Source organism: Triticum aestivum, chromosome 3A, assembly GCF_018294505.1.
Source record: "Triticum aestivum cultivar Chinese Spring chromosome 3A, IWGSC CS RefSeq v2.1, whole genome shotgun sequence".
Classification (NCBI taxonomy): domain Eukaryota; kingdom Viridiplantae; phylum Streptophyta; class Magnoliopsida; order Poales; family Poaceae; genus Triticum; species Triticum aestivum.
Window position 1 is genome coordinate 751,196,480 of NC_057800.1, and position 13,569 is coordinate 751,210,048.

Here is a 13,569-nt window from a genome sequence, read left to right on the forward strand (position 1 = left end):
TCTGAAGGTGTCGCATTTTCCGTTTCTGCAACAATGACATCATCTAGCATGTCCCTGACCCCGTCGTCCTCATATCCATCGATGAGTTGTCGCATCACCTCCTCTCTACCACGGTCCTGCTCGGCTATGTTTATCGGCGGCATGTCAAAGTTTGGCATATATCCGTGTGTGCGAAGGTGCTCACTCATGTCCGTCTGATTTCTACGGTGACGTCTGGCACATCTCGCACAGGGGCATGGTGGGATAATTCTCATTGGACGACGGAATATCTCCTTTAAATACACATCGGTTTTCGCGATCCACTCTGATGTTACTCGATTCCGACGGATAAAACCACTGTACATCCACTGATTATCTGCCATCCTCTGCTTTTTTGCAAGCCACACAACATAATTAAGGATTCACTTAAATTAATCACATCAAATTTTTAGTTTCTACCGCGTTGAATCCACCTACATCTCTAATAGGTAAAGATGGGTCCTAATCCCACCCAAGGATGTGTAGATTGAGTACGTTCTCCATTCTACCCCGTTCCGAGACAAAATTTCGGCAGCACCTCCCCGTTGTTCTCCAAATACACGTCTCGGCAAAATGCCGAGAGAATGTGCATCCAGAGAACAACAGGGAGGCGCCGCCGAAATCTTGTCTTGGAACGGGGTAGAGCATGAACAATGTACCCAATCTACACATCCTCGGGCTGTCCGTGGAAAGCGCTGGACAATCCGAAAGAGCTGCGGTGATAAATATGCAATTGAATGCATATTTATCGATGCAACCCTTTCGGACGGGAGACCTAGGTTACGCGATTTGATGTGAAAATTTAATCTAGTTAAAAGAGGCTAGGAGGTGAAGGTGGATTCGTAGCTCACCCTCCGCTGTAGAGGAAGTAGTCGAGCAGCGGCAGGATCACGGACCAAACCCAGACGACGAAGGCTCCAGGGAGATGAAATACCACAAAGCCTGTAAATTTTACCGAGTCAAAAAATTTGACGGCACCACATCACATAAAGCATTGACACTTCAAACTATGAAAAAAATCATATTGCTAATGACATCTAGTCAAGGTTTTAGATCATCATGATACTTCAAATCCTAATTTTCATCAAGTGTCAAATTTTGTTCTTCAATTTATTTTAGCAAGATCATCATGATAAAATAACTACTCATCAGATACCAATTTTGTCAACATCACAAAATGAAACTATAGCTATTTGACAACATCTCAAATATACCAATTTTGTTCTTCAAATTTGACAACATGCATCTATCACATACATTTGACAACATTTTTTTAGCAAGATCATCATGATAAAATAACTAACAAATATACATCAATCCATCCATTCATCCATACAACATGCATCTATCACATAACAAGCAGTAAAAATGCAAAAAAATGAAGAAAAAAAAGCTCACCGGGCCAGCCGGGACGACGAGGCAGGGCGGCTGGGGCAGCGGGCGAGCAGGGGGCGGCGGTGGAGGGCCGAGCCAGGGGCGGCCGGGGCAGCGGGCGAGCAGGGGCGGCGGTGGAGGGCCGAGGTAGGGGCGGCCGGGGCAGCGGGCGAGCAGGGGCGGCGGTGGAGGGCCGAGGCAGGGGCGGCCGGGGACGGGAGGGCCGGGCGCGCGGGCCGGCAGGAGCTGCGGCCGGCTTGCGTTCGGGGGGAGGCTGGTGCGGCGTTGGGGTCGGGGGAGGCCGGGGCGACGGGGGAGGCAGGGGTGGAGACGACGAGGACGGCGGGGAGGGGGGACGGGCGAGGGAAGGGGAGAGTGGCGCGGGTGGAGCGGCGGCGGGCGGGCGGCGGGGAGCAGCGGCGGGCGGCGGCGGCAGCGCGGGTTGGGCTCGGGGGCGCGTGGGATCTGGCCGGGGACGAACGAGTGGAGGGGGTTGACTGGATATGGATAAGGCAACTATGCCGACGGCTAAGCCGTCGGCATATGTAGTGATGCCACGTGGCACCTATGCCGACGGCTTAGCCGTAGGCATAGTTTTTTTATTTTATATAATTTTTTAATGTTTTCTTATAGTTATATATTTATTCTTTTTTATTTTATATAGATTTTTAAATTTTTTATAGTTATAATTTTCCTTTTTTATGTATTACTATTTCATATAAATTTTTTATTTTTTTAAACCGCTCAGCCCTCTCCTCTCCCGGAACTTATGATTTTATCGCGCTCCGAGTATTTAGTAATATTGACGCCGCATCGTTACCGCAGAACGTCTACTACCGTGTCATCGCCGTCCGTGAGGGGGGGCCACGCCCCGGAGACGCGTCCCGCCTCTTCGGACATGCCACCACACCACCCCGCATGTATGAGGGCCCGGTGCGACGCTCCGGTGGCATTGCTACCCCCAGTGCCCCCGTCCCGCCTAACCCTGTAGCGTTTGACCACGGGATCAAGCCCTTTGACTTTGCACGGACGGGCTTTGACCAGTGGACCTCCCCACCCGGTTGTGTTAGGTCAGCCCATAGGAACACTTTGGAGCAACATCCGGGCCAGACCCACAGCAAGATCCCCTCCGTGTAGACCCCACGCGTCCGTTTCCCCCCTCCAGGTGCCGGCGGCGGCGCCGTCTGTGAGGGGGGCACACCCCGGACACGCGTGCCGGGCGTTTGCAACCGCCACAACACTTCCAGACTTGTGAGAGGCCGCCTACGCAAGATTTGGCGGCATGCTAGCCCCCGGAGGCCGCCGGCCACAGCCGTAGATCGGGACCCGTGCAATGTTTCGGTGGCATAGCTATACCCCGAAGGCCACCCCGAATCCCAGTTGACCAGTAGATCTAGCCCTTTGACTTTCGTCGGACGGGCTTTGACCGGTGGACTCTTCCACCTGGTTGCGATAGGTCAGCCCATAGCAACATCCCCGAACACGGTCTGGACCCAACCCAACACTAGATTCCCTCTGGTTCCACCGCACCCGCACCATCCCCCCCTCTAACTGACGGCTATTCTGCCTTCCGTGGAGGGGGGCCACACCATGGAGCCCCAAGACGGGCGTCTACGCATGCCAGAACACTTTCACACATGCATCGGGACCCGTGCTATGTTTCGGTGGCATAGCAACACCCCGAAGGCCACCCCGAATCCCAGTTGACCAGTAGATCTAGCCCTTTGACTTTCGCTGGACGGGCTTTGACCGGTGGACTCTTCCACCTGGTTGCGATAGGTCAGCCCATAGCAACATCCCCGAACACGGTCTGGACCCAACCCAACACTAGATTCCCTCCGGTTCCACCGCACCCGCACCATCCCCCCTCTAAGTGACGGCTGCTCTGCCTTCCGTGGAGGGGGGCCACACCACGGAGCCCCAAGACGGGCGTCTACACATGCCAGAACACTTTCACACATGCATCGGGACCCGCGCGATGTTTCGGTGACATAGCTATACCCCGAAGGCCACCCCGAATCCCAGTTGACCAGTAGATCTAGCCCTTTGACTTTCGTCGGACGGGCTTTGACCGGTGGACTCTTCCACCTGGTTGCGATAGGTCAGCCCATAGCAACATCCCCGAACACGGTCTGGACCCAACCCAACACTAGATTCCCTCCGGTTCCACCGCACCCGCACCATCCCCCCTCTAACTGACGGCTGTTCTGCCTTCCGTGGAGGGGGGCCACACCACGGAGCCCCAAGACGGGTGTCTACGCGTGCCAGAACACTTTCACACATGCATCGCGACCCATGCGATGTTTCGGTGGCATAGCTACACCCCTCGAAGGCCATCCCGAATCCTAGTTGACCAGTAGATCTAGCCCTTTGACTTTCGCCGGACGGGCTTTGACCGGTGGACTCTTCCACCTGGTTGCGATAGGTGAGCCCATAGCAACATCCCCGAACACGGTTTGGACCCAACCCAACACTAGATTCCCTCCGGTTCCACCGCACCCGCACCATCCCCCCTCCAAGTGACGGCGGCTCTGCCTTCCGTGGAGGGGGACACACCATGGAGCCCCAAGACAGGCGTCTACGCATGCCAGAACACTTACACACATGCATCAGGACCCGTGTGATGTTTCGGTGGCATAGCTACACCCCGAAGGCCAGCCCGAATCCTAGTCGACGAGTAGATCTAGCCCTTTGACTTTCGCCGGGCGGGCTTTGACCGGTAGACTCTTCCACCTGGTTGCGATAGGTCAGCCCATAGCAACATCCCCGAACACGGTTTGGACCCAACCCAACACTAGATTCCCTCCGGTTCCACCGCACCCGCACCTTCCCCCCTCCAAGTGACGGCTGCTCTGCCTTCCGTGGAGGGGGCCACACCATGGAGCCCCAAGACGGGCATCTACGCATGCCAGAACACTTTCACACATGCATCGGGACCCATGCGATGTTTCGGTAGCATAGCTACACCCCGAAGGCCACCCTGAATCCCCCCTCTAACCAGATTCCCTCCATGTCGACCGTTTCCCCCCTCCGTGACACGGCGGCAGTGACGTCCGTGAGGGGGGCAATCGATATACCATCGGGGAATGTTTTTTGTTTAGATAAGGCACATTTATGTTGTGAAAAAACACAAAATAATAAATATATAAACTAAAAATAAAAAAAATAAAGGTATGCCGACGGCAAGGCCGTCGGCATAGCTGCGCACACGGAGCTACGATCCCACGGATCGATGACATGGCATTGCACGTGGATTGATGACATGGCAGATAGCATGGGCTAGGACTATGCCGACGGCTATGCCGTCGGCATATCTCTGCCACACCACAGGCCCTCACTCCCTCGGATCGATGACGTGTCGACGGCGCGGATCGGTGATGTTAGCAATTCTATGCCGACGGCCGCCGTTATCCCCTGTCGGCGTAGTTTTGACGCCGTCAAACGGTCGCCGCTAATCGGGTAGGTGGGCCCTTTCTATGCGGACGGCCTCTTCTATGCCGACGGTGCCCGTAGGCATACCGCGAGCTGTCCCAACGGCCGTAATATGCCGACGGCCCCCGTCCGCATAGATACACATATGCCGACGGCTATTCTACGCCTACGGCCTGCCCTTGGCCGTCGGCATATGTCCATTTATGCCGACGGGTGCCGTCGGCATAGATGAGGCTGTCGGCAACTAGATAATTTCTGGTAGTGAGAGGGCGGATGGCTAGCATGGCGACCTCCATGGTTGGACCTCTCGCAGTATGTTTATTCCATTGGTTTGTTGTTCTAGAGGAGACGTTCTTCAGAGTTGAGATAAGGCCTTCTCATCTGCAGCGCTGTGCGGTTGAGAATTCAGCCAGTGGAACATGTGGTCCTTTGCAGCCCAATGTTATCTCCCCAGCCTGGCAGCTGCACTATTCTCCCTATAAACGAGAGACAGTGACATGGAGAAAGAGCAGGACGGGGACATGCTGACCGAACCGAGCCAGAGCTGGCTGGTCCATGCGTGCGCCGTGTGTAGCCCGTCAACGAATTGCTATCAGAACAAGAAGAAAATGAGGCCAAGAAAGCATGTACTAACAAGTGTTTGTAGAGCTCTGCTGTTAGCTAGTCTTTTTTTATTTTCTGTTCCTTAGATATTTGGTGGTCTTTTGTTTGTCGAGAATGATTGTGGCATGCCTGTTTTCATCACTATTTGTATCTTCTATCTATCTATCTATCTATCTATCTATCTTCTATCTATTATATACTTAAAACAAGAGACAAATAAGCTACCACGTTTATCCACATATGCTAATATTTTTTGCACCGTTTGATCTTAGTAATAATGGCTGGGATTAAAAGTATTTACGTAACATGCTAACATGTATTTACCAACTTATTTGGACTAGCATGTTGTCACGTCTGTGCATATGCATGTATGGTACATGTAAAAAAACACAATCTGAAACACGTACCGGAAAGAGAATCACCGGTTGAGAAAAGGAATCAAACACACGGACTGTGCTTTTCTTCTTTATAAAAAACTGTAGACTCTGCCTTTAAAGGGAAAAGGACGACGTAAAAAAAAAACTCCAAAAGCCTCTGAACGTAAGGAGATTGAGGCTGAAACGACATATGGTCATCCAGCTGTTGTGCATTGCCAGGACCGGTCAACTACTTGGATTTTTTTTTAAAACATTAATTTTTATTGGGGAAAAAATGCATTAATTAGTCCACGTACTAATTGGAGATAGTATGCGAGAGCAAATGTAATAGGATTTTGGGCCGGACTGAGTTGTAATCCACATACAAGAACAGCGCATGCACATCCAATAAAAAGGAGTTATTTACCCAAAACCACCACATTATGGGCTAGGGTAACAGATCGGTACCACATTAGTGGCAGGGCACACAAAACCACCAACAATGGGTCTAATTTGTAACGCGAAGCACTGACGCTGCGTTTTAGCCCAGAAAACAGCGAATCCGACAGGTGGGTCCCGCCTGTCGGGCTGACGTGGTGCGTGTTGACGGACGCCGTTAGACGGCGAGAGACGGCCGTTTCGGCGCGTCCGTCTACTAGGTCAAGCCGTCCGTTCCCTTCCCCCGCTCGATTCAATCCACTCGATTCGGTCCTTCCCCGCTCCGCTCCGATGGCGACCAGCTCCGGCGGCGACGGCGCACAAGGAGTCGACGGGAACGGCGACGCCGCACTCAGCGGCGAGGGCGGTGGTACTACTTTAGGGCAGAAGCTGTTGCGCTCGCAATGCGGGGTCATCGGCCCCCACACCGATGGCGGCTACGACCTAGATCCAGAGTCTGCCGCGGCGGCGGGCCTGTCGCCGGAGCATGGTACAGAGGAAGCAGCTTCGCAGATTGGTCCCGCGGATGTGCTCCCGTTCGCCCCATCTTCAACTAGGTAATCTGAATCTTTCAAAATCTGTTCTTTCAATCTTTCCTCCTTACTGCAGGATCTGTTTTATACATTGATTTGTTAGTCATTTAGAAGTGATTGTATTCCTAAATATTTGTCGAATATCACATCTTTAGTTAGGGTTCAGTTATCTGAGTAGTACTGTATGGTTCTGAATTTTTGGAGAAAATCACACTGTAGTGTTCATTTATGGTATTGCTACACTACATTGTAATGCTTTACACTGCATTGTAACCAGTCTGAGCTATATTAGGCTTGAAGATATTGTCTTGTTAAAATATGTCTATTTTAGGCCTGAATTGCTTACACTGCATTGTCATGTTACTGTAATTTAAAATTTTGCTTACACTGATAGTAATGTTAGTACTGATTTGCCATGTTAGTATAATTTAAAATAGTTCATTATAATTGTCAGATATAATGGTCAGTTATGTTAATACAATTGACTTGTTAATATTCATTTGTATGTCTATTTTAGGCCTGAAGATTTATGGTCAATCTATTTCCAGTTTCCTGGAGAGAAGTATGCTCTTGTTAAGATGTTTGAAAGAGAAATCACTTATGGTAGTTTGGTCAATGTAATGGTCAGCAATGGATACTGTAAGGATGACAGTCTTTGCTACTTGAAAGAGGAAAATATAGGGCTGCAAGGTATTTGTGTCATTAAAGGCAACATTGAAGTAGTTCACATGCTGAGACAATTTGAGAGCACCCAGACATTGTCACTGACAGTTAGAAAGGGAAAGGTAGTTATTGAACCACCAGTTGGAGAAGATCAACATGCACAGAAAATAGAAGAAGAGGCACCTGTTGTTTTTGCTGTTGCTGAATCAGGTGTTGTGCACAAATCAGTTGCTCCTAACTGTCAGTTACATCTTGGGACACAGGAAAGTGTAAATATTTTGCCACTCAAATCAGTTCCTCCAAACTGTCAGTTCCATCTTGGGACACAGCTTAACACTGAAGTAAGTGTCAATTATGCTGATTTTCAGTTTGACTCAGATGAGGAGGACAATGCAGTTAGTGAGGAAGCAATTCCTGTAGGCATGGACACTGATGAGGAGGACAATGCAGTTAGTGAGGAAGGTTCAAGCAGTGATGAAGATTTTGTAGTTGATGTTGACCACTTACATGCAGGAGAAGAAGAAGATGACTCAGATTCAGTGCAGTATGTAGAAGAACAAATTGCAAATAGGAGGACAGAGGAACCTGAGCTAGATGAAACTCTTTCTGAAATAAAGAGGAAGAGAGCTGAATACATGTCAAGTACACACTGTGAGGGGGACACAGATCCTGAAGACATATATGACATGGAGCAGGAAGAAGATGATGAGGAGGCCCAAGAGATGCCAGTTCCTGAGCCTGTTAAGAAGAAGGCAAAGAGGCCAGGTCCTACAAGTAGGTCCCACTCTAGTGCTGGTCCAAGCATTAATCCTGATTGGTTTCCATCTTCAGAAGAGGAAGATACATGCTTTGAAGCAGATGATGATGGAAATGAACCAATGTCCTTTGTTATCAGCTCTGGCAGAAGGAGTAGGGCTAAGAAAAGACCACCTAGGGTCTGGTATGATGAGGACAGGATGCATCCAGAACAGCAATTCCAGCTAAAGCTCTGTTTCAAAGATGTTTACCAATTCAGAGAGGCCCTTGTCAATTTGCATGTGAAACAACTTAGAAGATATAAATACCACAGAAACTGCAGTGATAGGGTAATTGTTTGCTGTGAGGGAGATGGTTGTCAGTTCTACATGGTAGCAGCACAGATAACAAATGAGCCCACTTTCTGCATTAAGAAGATGAGGTTGGAGCACACATGTCCCACCCAGTCTGAGAAAACTAGGATTAGTTCAAGGTGGCTTGGCAACAAAATGCTTGAGACCATCAGATCAGATCCCAACACTACTGTACCTGCTATTTGTTGACAAGGCAAAGAGGCAATTTGGGCTTGAGATTCCTAGGATGATGGCATGGAGGGCTAAGAAGAAAGCAAAATAGATTGTGCTTGGTGATCACAAGAAGCAATATAAGAGACTGAGAGACTATTTGGAGACTGTGAAGCTTACAAATCCTGGATCTAGGTGCATTGTCACTACTGTTAGTGGCAAAACCAGAGAAAATCCTACTGCTGGACCAAGGTTCCATGGTCTATTTTTCAGTTTGAATGCATGTTGTGAGGGCTTCTTGAATGGATGTAGGCCATTCATAGGTCTAGATGGCTGCTTCATCAAATTGACTAGTGGTGCACAGATACTAGCAGCTACTGGAAGGGATGCTAACAACAATATGTACCCCATTGCCTTTGGAGTGGTTGGAGTTGAAGATACAGTTAACTGGTCCTGGTTCTTGACACAGCTAAAGTATGCTCTAGGGGGAAGTGAAGAGGGCAAGTTTGGAAAGTACACATTCATGTCTGATAGACAGAAGGTTAGTTCATTTGCTTGTTTATGTAGTTGTTCATTTAGTTCATTATATGTTCATTTAGTTGTTCATTTAGTTCATTTACTTGATCATTTACATGTTCATTTAGTTCATTTACTTGCTCATGACTAGTTGGTGGGTGTCGAGTCATAACCCTTCTTGTCGACACTTAGGCATAATAGAGCCTAGGGTGACCCATGTGGTATCAAAGAACATATCCATCATCAAAGTGATGCCATCATGACTAGTTGGTAGGTGTCGAGTCGTAACCCTTCTTGTCGACACTTAGGCATATATAGGAGTCCTAGGGTGACCCATGTGGTATCAAAGAACATATCCATCATCAAAGTGATGCCATCATGACTAGTTGGTAGGTGTCGAGTCGTAACCCTTCTTGTCGACACTTAGGCATAGATAGCCTAGGTGACCAATCTAGACTAGTTGATCATCAAAGTCATATAAAATCATATTAACTCATATAAAAACATTTTAAATCATTTTAAAATCATATAAAATCATTTTAAATCATATAGAATCATATTAACCCATATAAAATCATATAAAACATTTAAAATCATTTTAAATCATATAAAATCATATAAAATCATTTAAAATCATATTAACTCATATAAAATCATATAAAATCATATTAACTCATATAAAATCATATAAAATCATTTTAAATCATATAAAATAATATTAACTCATATAAAATCATTTAACATCATTTAAAATCATATAAAATCATTTAAAAATTATTTCAATTCACTTTCATGCAGGGTCTACTCAATGCAGTGACAGCAGTATTCCCAAACTGCCATCATAGGTACTGTTTGAGGCACATCTATGCAAACTTTCAGAGAGCAGGATTTGAAGAGATGCATGGATGCAGCTGCCTATGCTTACACTGAACATGACTTCAATTTGGCCATGGAAAGCATGAAGGCTGAGTGCACTGCTGCTTGGGAGTGGATGTCAAGAATTCCTGCTAAAGCTTGGTCTAGGCATGCAATGGACACTAATTGCAAAACTGATTTGGTGGTGAATAACTTAAGTGAAGTTTTTAATAAGTACATTCTAGATGTAAGGAACAAGCCAATTGTCATAATGATCAATGGGATCAAGGACAAGTTCCTAGTGAGGTTCCACCAGAAGAGAGAGGGTGGAAAATCTGCTAGATGGGAGATTGCACCAACCTATGCAGAGAAGTTGGAGGTGAACAAGAAGTTTGCAAGGGATTGCAAAGCACTGATAGCTGGCCAAGGACTTTTCCAAGTCACTAGTGGAGACAAGACCTATGGTGTTGACACAAACATATAGATATGTGGGTGCAGGAAATGGGACATCACTGGAGTTCCTTGCAACCATGCTTGTTCTGCCATCTATAGGTCTAAACAGCTGCTAGAGGATCATATCAATGTTTTCTTCAAGAAATCTATGTACTTGGAGGCATATAAGCCAGTAATTTACCCTGTTCCTGGTCAAGCTAGCTGGGTGAAAACTCCAACACCTGACATTGAACCACCACAGTTCAAAGATGACAAGAAGGGGCCAGCAGAAGAGAAAAGGAAAAAAAGGGAAGTTTGAGCCACCTCAAGCAAAACAGACTTCTAGGATGGCTACTATAACATGTGGGAACTGCAAGCTGCAAGGACACAAGTACACAAGTTGTCCTAAGCCATTAAGGCCTGATTTGCAAATCAGGAGGAACAAGCACATGGTATTTTCATTTTGAAATTACTTGAGTGTTCATTTCTATTGACTGATTATTATAAAGTTGTCTAATTTTTTAATTACAGGCAAACAGGACTGTACCTGAATGGCACCATGGTGCAGCTTCATCAGCTACTGGAAGTGCTAGGGGTGCACCATCATCATCTACTACAAATTCCTCTCCTGCTGCTGCAAGAGGTGCAAAGACTACTGCTGGAAGGGGTGCTACTGGAAGGGGAGCAGCCTCAGCTCCTGCTACTGGAAGGGGAGGAGCCTCATCTGCTGCTGCTGGAAGAGGAGCAAGGTCTGCTTCTACTCTTGGAAGGGGTGCTAGAAGGGGTGCTACTTCATCTGCTGCTGCTGGAAGAGGAGCAAGGTTCAAGCCTCCAAGAAGTTCTGCAGAAGCTTCTACTAGCCAGCCTGCAGGCAGTAGGCCAAGTAGGACAAAGTACATGAGCAAGAGGATGGAGGGGTACTTCTATGCTAGTGGGAACTACTAAATGCTCAAATTTGAAGTCTGTATGCAAGTGCATGTGTGCTAAATCAGGCATTACATCACTTTAATTATGACATTTTACGAACCTATGTATGGCATTATGGCACTATGGCACTATGGCACTCAGAACCTATGTTTGTTAAACCTTTGTATGGCATTATGAACCTATGTATGGCACTGTGAAGTTATCCTTGTTTCTCTCCTGCTGTTAAAATTCTCTGCAAATATATGTTCCGTGGAGTTGTTCTGTGCAAAGTAAATGTTCTCTTTAGAATATATTTTCTCTGTGTGCAACATATTTGCTGTGATGTGTGCAAAATATTTTCTGTGATTTGTGCAATATATGATGTGTGCAAAATATCCTCTGTGCAAAACAGATCATGCCAAAACAACCACAAATATTTTCTGTGCAAAACAGATCATGCCAATATTATGGCAAAACAACCACAAAGTAAATGGTAACAAATCTATATGTTCTCTGCAAATATTATGGCAAAACAACCACAAACATTTCAGTTGATACAAACAAAATACATTAATAAGTAGGGCATTGATCCAAAGATGCAATGATAATAAGTTGGACATTAGTTCTTGGGAGTAAACAACACAAGTCTTCAGAGTACACAACACAAGTCTTGGACATAAAGATACATAAAGCATTACAGCTTATTAAGTGCATAAGAGCACATTCAACTACAGTGCTACCCTAAACCACAGCACAATACATAGTTAAAAATCATCACATATCTCCTTCAACTTCTTGATCTTGTCCTTGTACCCATGTTTCTGTTTTAGCAGATCTGCAATGATGTACTCCAGTTTTTTCTTCTCTTGTTTCAGTTGGTCCCTCTCTGTCACAACTTGGTCTCTCTCTACAACTAGCTGGTCCCTCTCTTTCTCTGCCTTTGCCCTAAGTACCTGATGAAGATTGGTACAACCATGGTCTGCCAGCTTCTTCTTCTCCATCTCCTCTTTGAGATCACTTAGAGCCAACCTAACATTGCCCAACTCTGTGATAGCATCCTCCTTGTCAGCAACCATTTTAGCAAAGTCCAGTTTGAAAAACCTAAGATCTTCCTCCATCTTCCTCTTTTCTCCAACTAGTTTGAAATTTCTTTCAGCAAGCTCAACATTTTCTTTGTGCCTGTCCTTCATATCTTTGTCATACATGCTCCACAATTCAGTGAGGGAGAACTGCATAGCCACTGACCACTCTTGGTCTATCCACTCCAGATAGTTGCACTTTAGTTCTGCCTACAATTAAATAAATATATTCTCAATAAGATTGTATGCACAAATTATGCACAAATTATATAATACTATATGAAATATTACACTGAATTATATGAAATTATAATTTACTTCTATCCACTGAATTATATTCTATGCATCAAATATTACATCATTAATTAATAGATATACTTATATATTGTGAAAATTGTATGCACAAATTCTGGGAAGAAACAATTATAATTTCATATATAATTTTTTTAATCTATAAAATTGTATATGCATATATTACAACAACTGAAGCAACACAAGATTTGAGTACTGAAGCAACAACTATCCAGAAACAAATCTTTGATACAAAAAATTGGATTAATGACAAGTGAATGGACCAAAAACTAACTAAGCTAATCTACTTACAGTGAGTACTCACTTACAGTACTAACCAACATACCTTCTCCTCAGCACACGCAAGAAAACGTCTGCCTGTGTCCATAGATTCAAATGCAACAAGCCTGATGCAAGGTTGTTGATGCAGACAACGAGACGACAGATCGTGAGCAATGCCACTCCATTCATAGCAAGAGATTTTCCTAGGAAGCTAAACAACACACAAATTGCACAAATGAGCGACCTGGTAAAAAAATCCCCAAATGATGAACCCTAACCGTAGCGGGATGAACCCTAATCCGTGGGGGAGGCGAGAGGCGAACACGCATACCTGGCTAGTCACTTCCTCGCCGTCCGAAGAAGAGCTCGAGGACGTCTCGCTCCAAGAAACCATGGCGGAGCGGCGAAAGGCGGCGACTCGACAGTGCCGGCGCCGGCGGTGGTCGGGGTCGAGAGACTAGAGAGCGAGAGTGATGAACAGGCTGGCCTGGTTCGAACAACGACCGGTGCGGCCACTTAAACGGGCGCGCCG